Raw genomic sequence first — 8,559 nt, forward strand, 5'->3', positions numbered from 1 at the left:
CTTGTTACCCATTGATCACGAAATTGAAAGGACTTTGACAACCAATAGAAGACGTGCTAGAGGTACTTTGAGAGGTATTGGTGAGGTTGTAGATATTCAACCAAATTCTATTGAGTTCATCAACCCTTTTGCAAGAGAAGGTGAGGAGAACCCAACACCAAATCCAACACAAAATAAACCCACAATGCCTAAATTTTCATCACATTCCGTACCAACCGAGGAGAACCTACCTAATGGTACTCCCACACCACAACACTTAACCGGGAATTTCAATGCTAAATCCGCATTTATCCAATTAGTCGAAAGAAGCCAATTTGGGGGGATGCCTAGTGAAGACCCTCACTCTCACATGGAGACTTTTTGTGACTATTGTGATGCAATTTCACAAACCGGTGTGACTCAAGACCAAATTCGATGGGTCTTATTCCCTTTTTCTCTAATCGGCACCGCAAAACAATGGTTGAAAGGCCTTGATAAGGCTACTCTTGGAATTGACTCTTGGAAGAAGTTAGCTCTAGCTTTCTACAAAAAATTCTACCCTCCGGAAAAGACTAACATGCTAAGAGCTCAAATTACGGGTTTTAAGCAAAGGGATGAAGAATCTTTGTATGAAGCTTGGGAGCGGTTCAAAGGAATTTGTCGCTCATGTCCTTATCATGGACTTAGCGAGTGGTTCTTGGTACAACAATTTTGGAATGGTCTTTATGAAGACTCAAGAAACATTCTCAACATGGGATCAAATGGTATGTTCACCGAAGTTGACGATAATCAAACTTGGAACAAGATTGAGGAAATGGCGGTCCATAACTCACAATATAGTAGGCCTCGCAAGGCTACTAGAGGAGGAAAGCATGAAGTGGACTCTATTACTCAATTGGGTGCTCAACTTAGTGCTCATATTGATACCATTAACTTGAAGTTTGAGAAGGCCATGGCTAAACTTGAAGAAGCCTCAAAATCACCAAAGCATCATGTTAATGCCATGGTAGCCTCTTCATCAATCCCAAGTGGGATATGTGAGAATTGTGGAACTTTGGGACATAACCAAAGTGAATGTAGGGGAACAAATGAGCAAGTGAATGCTTTTCAAGCATACAAGAGTGGTACCCCTTATTCCAATTATTACAATGAAAACACCAAATTCCACCCAAATCTCTCATACAAAAGCCAAAATGTTCAAAACCCTCAACAAACATACACCCCACCTCACATGAGAAACCAAAATCAAAGACCCTTTTTCAACCAAAACCAAGGTTATCAAAATCAAACTCCATACAATCAACAAAATGACCAAGGTTTTGATGTACAAAAAGCGGTCCTCCAAATGCAAAAGAATCAACAAGAGTTTTTCACTCAAATGCAAAAAGATAGCCAAGCAAAGGACATCACCATCAATAACATCCTAGCCCACACAAAAATGTTGGAAACTCAATTAACCCAACTAGCATCTTCAAACTCTCAAAGACAAAAGGGGCAATTACCACCTCAAGGTAATCCCCCAAGACATGAAACGGTTAGTGCCATTCACTTGAGGAGTGGTACGAGGTATGAAGGACCAAAGAAGCAAGTTGAGGATGAAGTTGTGGAAGCTAGTGACAAAGAAGAAGTTGTGCAAAACTCTAAGGAAAATGAACCAACAAAAGAACAAGTTTCAAAGAAAAGGCCAAGGAGAAGGAGCCCATTGTGATTAGACTTCCATTCCCAAGTCGTCAAGCTAAGCCTAAGTTTGATGACCAACTTGGAAAATTTATGGAAATTGTGAAGAATTTGGAAGTCTCGATTCCTTTCACGGAATTAATCAATCACGTGCCGGCCTATGTAAAGTACATGAAGGACATCCTTACGAAAAAGAAGTCGATCCGGAAGCTTGAAACTATCGCCTTCACTAAGGTGAGTAGTGCAATCCTTCAAGGGAGTTCACCTCCGAAACTTAAAGACCCGGGAAGCTTCTCAATACCGTGGACCATTGGCGACACCACGATCAACAAGGCTTTGTGTGATCTAGGAGCAAGCGTGAGTGTTATGCCGTATTCGGTTAGTAAAAGGTTAGGGATGGGAGAGCTTAAATGTACCAACATCACACTCCAAATGGCCGATAGATCGACGAAGACATAGTTAGGGATATGGGAAGATGTTCCCGTGAGAATCGGCAAATTCTTCATCCCGGTGGACTTTGTCATTGTTGACATGGAAGAAGACTCCAATATTCCGATCATTCTAGGTAGACCTTTCTTGCACACCGCGGGTGCGGTGATAGATGTGAAGCAAGGAGAGCTTACTCTAGAAGTGGGAGACGAGACCATAACTTTCAATCTTGACAAGACCATGAGAGCTCCCCGTTTGCATGAACCATGCTTTATGGTTGATCACTATAGCCGGAAGGATGCTAGGAAGAAGTCGGAATTCCAATGGAAAAAGAAAGTTGATGATGCTCCATTCAAAGAGCAAGAGAATAGCAACAAAGAGAGCTTGAAAAGCTCACCCATGACAAGTGAAGAGGATGGCCTCATTGGCCAAAACAAGAAAAAAGGAGAGTTGTCTCTATCAACTCAAGAAATTTTCAATGATCAAGTAGACGAAGTTTGCGGTCTTTGGGATGATGAGTTCGAAGGGATATTCAATCCCTACATTGGTAATGCTATGAACCAAAACCGTCACGGAGAACAACAAGTGCAAAGATCTATTGAGGGTCTTTATCATGATAATGAACAAGCTTTCGACTACTTCTTCAAGGTGTTGAGTAACATCAACAACACCTTGAACATGCCCCCTTGACATCTCACATTGGATGAGAGTTTGGTGGAATCTTCCCTAAACCACCATTTGTAAATATTCTAACTCCCTAACTTGCATTTCAATTGTTACATTGCATTTTTGTCATTTTTTTATTTATATTTTTGTACCTTGATCAAGATATTCATCATTTTGAGAGAAGTGAGGGAGGGACTTATGATTTCATTAATGTGTAGTGCTTTGACTTAGTGTGGGGATAGCAATTGCCTAGGCTATTCATGCCTTTGTAGTGCCCCCACAATGAAGAACACGAGAATTGAAGAATGAAAATGTTACGGGTTATGCAGTACCCACGGATGGACCTGAATCCGTGTGGACAAGGAGGAATCCGAGCGGCCAAGAGGAGAATCCGCTCGTCCTGAGGAATTCGAGCGTCCAATGTCACCAGACGCCCGTCTGACAGAGCTGTAAAATTAAAAAAAATGGTCTGTCACATAATCCGAGCGTCCCAATTGAGAATCCGCTCGTCTGATTCTGGACGCTCGTCTTACCAAAAAGACGCTCGTCTTTATGCTGTTGATTTTTAAAGAATCACCCTGTAACAGAATCCGAGCGTCTTCCAAAGAATCCACTCGTCTCAAATTGAAGAATCCACTCGTCTTTCCTGAAAGACGCTCGTCCTGTGGCGTCATTTCCTGAGGTAAAGACGAAGAATCCGAGCGTCCCAGAATGCAATCCGCTCCTCCCCTGCTGCTATTTCAAAAATAACGGGTCTTTTAAACCCTTATTCCCTCATTCATTTTCACTTCTTCTACATTCAAACACTACCCTCAACACAAAAACCCCAAAAACCCTCATCCTCTACATCAACAAAACCAAATTTCCTCAACCAAATTCAACAAAATCAAATCCAAACTTCCTCACAACAAAAATTAATCACTCCTTTTGCAACAACAATTGATTCAAACACCAAAATCTTCAACCTTTGAGTCGAATTTTTAGATACAAAACAACATTATTTCATCTTAAATCGATTTGGGCATAACTAGAAATTGAAGATTTCAATCTTTCTTTGGTGTAATCAACAATGGCAAGAACTAAAGGAGGTAGAAAGGCACCCCCAAAGAAGACACTTTCAAAAAGGCAACAAACTCTTCAAGCAAAACAATTGTCAAGGCATTGGTAGTTCATGAGGCAAGGTTGGAGGTTCAACAAGGTCCCCCTATGGAAGCTACAACATCAACAACTCCGGTCATTGAGCAATTATCTAATTATCCGGAGGTAATTTTCACTTCCGGCTCTCATAGGGATAAATTTGTTCTCTTTGCTAAGAAGACCATTATGCCTACAAAATTTATTTGTGAAGATGCTTTGACAAAGTTGGGTGTTCTTGAACAAACCAAAGCCTTCTTTGAGTCTATGGGATTGGGTAAATTGTTTACCATGAAAGAATTGACATACCCCTCCCTCACCTTGGAATTCTTGAGTTCCTTGAAAGTCACAAGGGTGGAAAGTAGAACCCGCATCGAGTTTCGTCTTGCAAATGTTGATAGACGCATCACTTTTGGTGAATTGAGTAAGATTTTAGGCCTTAGTGATACCCCGTACTATGAGAAAATCCCCGACAAGTATGACCCCGCTCCTCTTTGGGAGGCAATTTCCGGAAACAAATTTGTGCGCTTTCATGATTGTTGTGCTCTATTAGTCCACCATCCGGGCATTAGAGTGTGGCATAAGGTCATTGGGAATACTTTGATAGCAAGAAATGGCACTAATCATCTTACCAAGCTCGATTTTATTCTTCTTGAGTCGGCCTTGAACATAGGAAGGGAATATACTAAGCCATATAATGCTCTAAGGCTTTTGGTTGACCGATGGCTTAATGTCGATTATGGTAAAGAAGGCACCGCTTTCATTGTAAATGGAGGACTAGTTACCTTTTTGGCCAAGCACTTTAACCCAAATTTCAACAAAGACAACACTTATGTGGCGGTTAAAGGAGGTCATCTCATTGATATGGACACCATGATTCACAAGTTTAAGTGGGTCAAGCATGATCCTCTTGACACCAAATATGGGTGGTAAACCAATGAAGCTAGATCCTTCACTTTGCCTTCAAAGATTTGCCGATTGAGTGTTCACCGACCAAACTACCTTCTTCCACTCTCCGAGGAGACCGAGTATATTATTCAACAACAAAGAGGCGAGATTGACGAGCCCTCCTCCTCCATTGTCACACCACCCTACCCATTTGAGTATCACGAGTTCAAACTCAAGGATGTCGAGGTAGGAAATGATTACATGACTCTACTAATGAGGGAAATGCACAAGAAAGCTTACAATGATAGAGTGGATGCTTACAAAGCCCAATATCCGCCCCTCCTACATATAGCTAGGCAAGGACTTCTTGATCCATCATGTCCTTTGCCTAGTTGGGCGGATAGGGAAGTTTTCTTTCCTAGCACCTCTAGTGGTGGAAGACCGGGTGGAGAGGAGATTGTTGATGAGGGTGTTGATAAAGAAGGTGAAGAAGAAGAGGTTCAAGAGAATGTTCAAGAAGGAGAAGCTCAAGAAGAGGAAGAAGAAAGTGAGGAAGAGCAAGGAAGTGAAAGTGGGAGTGGAGATGATTCCACATCTATGGAGGAAGATGATGATAATGATGATATGATGGAGGATTAGCAAACCTTGGAGGCTCCTACATTCTTTCACCCCTCTTATGGTTTGTCTACTTTTTTTATTTTCTTTATTGTATTTTGATCATTTGTTTGTGGAGTCCTAGCAACATGGAGGACTAACACCTTGGCTTCATTAAGGTGTTCATTTTATTGTTCCCAATTTGTAAAATCCAAAATGACAATTTGTAGTTTCATGCATTGCATCCCATGTGCATGAACTACCCCGAAATTCAAGACGTTAGAAATAATGTCTATTTTGGTTTGGGGAAGTCCATGCATATGCATCGGGAGGTAATTTAAATTACGCTCTCCGCCATAACAAAAACACATGCATCATGTAGTATAGCTTAGCATAGTTTGCATTTAGTTTAGAAATCATGCATCATACTTGCATAATTTTCTATCGTATTGGCCATTGAGGACAATGCCCATACTAGTGTGGGGATGGGAAATTCTAACTTGACTTTTATTCAAAATCCAAAAAAATTGAAAATTTCGAAAAATCCAATAAAATTGAAAAATTGAAAAAAAAATCAAAAACATGTTCATTTCCTTTTTAGTATAGTCTTGTATATATTGTTTTTTATATATTGTGTTTGTTCATCCTTGTTCACATTGATTGACTACGCCACATCCGAGACATGAGGATATTGAAGACCGCATGGTATGATCTTTCCAATCTTCTTTTTCCTCTTTATGTTAATGACTACGTGGCTTTATTTTGATTGATGCGGTATAAATAAAGTGAATTTAGGATTGCATTTAGTTTATTTGACATATTAGTTGGTAGAAGCATATGCATTAGGATGTATAAATGTTAGTTGCATCATGGCATATAGTTGCATGTTAGAAAAATTTTGTGAAACCGTCTACTTGGGAAGCTTGACAAGTGTATATAGGCCCTAGTAGATGCTTTTTCTTCTTAAGACTTTGCTTGTTAGAATACTTGTAAAACACCCTAGGATGTGTCACGCTAGTATCCTTTGACCCATGGATTAAGGCCTAGTCAAGAGTACCTTGTGGTGTGATAACTCCTTGGCTACCGTTTATTCTAAGGTGACCCTTGAAACCATGCAACCATCATTCATCCATATTCTACCATACATTTTGTCATCAAAGGGAATGGGCACAAAAAGAAATTGTTCAAATTTGAGTTCAAGAAATGAAAAGAAAAGAAAAGAAAAAGTTTGCAATTGCATCAAAAGAAAAGAGGAGTAACAAAAATGAAAACTCCTATGCTTCAAATATAAGGCACCCTCACTACATATGGGGTGACTTTGAAAATGTTCAAAAGAAAATGCAAAAAGTTGAAAGTTGTCAAGTATTGAAATGCCAAAAATCAAAAGAAATGGCAAAAAGAAAATGTTCTCAAATGTTATATGCCACAAGAAATTGGGGGGAAAAACAACAACAAAAGCAAACTCCCAAATGAAACTCAAATTCTATCGATCCCTTTATCCATCGTATCCACTTTTGTGCATGGTAGAGAGGGGATGACCCTTCTTCTTGTCTAGGCAAGAAGGGGAATTCCGCGATCCTCCAGTGTTTCTAACACCATAGGGAGTCTATTCTTGACAAAAGCGTTTAACGATTGAGGACAAAGGTACCCTAGCTTGACACAACTTGGAGGTGATTTATTGGTATCCTTCTAGGCTTAGTAGTTTGAAGAAATTGTATCTATGAAAGAGTGTGTACCCTTGAATTGCTTCCCCTTTAGATAATTTCCGCCACTTAGATGAGGAAAGTGGCTATTCTTTTGTAGATGCATCCATTACTTTTTTTGTGTGCCTAATGATTGGATGTGTCGCCATTTTAGCAAGACCCACCTTGCCTTGCAAGAAGGCATCCTACCTCATGGTTGTCTTGTTGTGAGTTGAAGGGGCGGAGTGAGACCCGCTAATTGTCTCATATCGGCTATATTAGTAGGATAGTTTAAATAAGGGTCCTAGTTTTGTCACCTCTTTACTCGGGACGAGCAAAGGTTCGGTTTGGGGATATTTGATGTGACCATTATATGAGCACATTTAGTCCCCGAAGTAGCCTCGTTCCTATGCTTTTTAGTGCATATTTGGTTCATTTACTATCTTTAGTCCTTTGTTTTGCATATTCTTTGAGGTTTTGTTTCCTTGGTAGGAGAGGAGTGTAAACCTTGCATTTTTATGGCAGAATAGAGCTAAATTGATCGAATCTAATGACCAAGCATTAAAGAGAAGACAAGACTAGAAGGCCTTTGTACATATTATAGTAGATGGGCAATGATGAAGAAATCCATGCATCCCCGACTAAATCCAGGAGGATTATTGGAAGAAGAGAGGAAGAAAAGAAGAAAAGAAGGCTGGAACACAATCCGCCCTTCCAACCAGGCAAGACGCCCGTCCAACACTTCAGGAATCCGAGCGTCTTTGCCATAGGGACGCCCGTCCAACCACGACCCAATCCGCTCATCCAGCGTACCAATCCGCCCGTCCAGCCACCACGAAATCCGCTCGTCCCGACCCCTTGGACGCTCGGATTCTCTTACAGGCCATACGTCCTCTTCTTCCCTCCATGAAAGATGCACATATTTATGAAAGACCGGCAAAAAGGAGACCGGCATCTCCTTTGAGAGGAGCGATTCCTCAAGGACTTAATCGTCATTTAAGCCCTTAGTAAACCCTAATTTATGTACCTAATCCCCACTATAAATACCCCATTTGTCTAAATAGATAATCAAGTTCTTCTTATCAATCTTTAGTGTAGTTTATATCATTCTAATCTCTCTTTAATCTTGTAATCAACTTCTAATCAAATATTAATACAAATCTCATTTCCTTAATTTCTCTTTTGTTCATCTTTTATTTTGGGTAATTGAAGACTATTTGGGTTATTATTGGGAGATTGACAACCTTCCAATCATTCATCAAGTACTTCTATTATTCTTTGCTTTATTTTGGAATCATTAGTAGGTATAATTCTCTTAATCCCTTTTTAATTATTGTTAATCATCTTCATTTACTCATCATGTTTTGCTTTGTTAATATGATTGACAACCTTGTTAACATGTTAAACTTGATAATGAGTGAGTAGTTTCCTTAACTAGGGTTAATGGGTAATTAGGGGAAACCAACATGGGAGATGATTCATGCTTAATTTAATATGTTTTCATAATTTA

At 39.9% G+C, this 8,559-nt stretch overlaps 1 non-coding gene across 1 annotated transcript; it reads right to left on the reverse strand.

Annotated features, from left to right (window-relative positions):
- Positions 1-556: 556 nt before the first annotated feature.
- LOC141616630 (small nucleolar RNA R71) lies at positions 557-663 on the reverse strand. Its single transcript, XR_012530964.1, has one exon. It is a non-coding gene; the product is annotated as a small nucleolar RNA R71 (small nucleolar RNA).
- Positions 664-8,559: the final 7,896 nt, after the last annotated feature.

Source organism: Silene latifolia, chromosome 11 (genome assembly GCF_048544455.1).
Source record: "Silene latifolia isolate original U9 population chromosome 11, ASM4854445v1, whole genome shotgun sequence".
NCBI lineage: Eukaryota > Viridiplantae > Streptophyta > Magnoliopsida > Caryophyllales > Caryophyllaceae > Silene > Silene latifolia.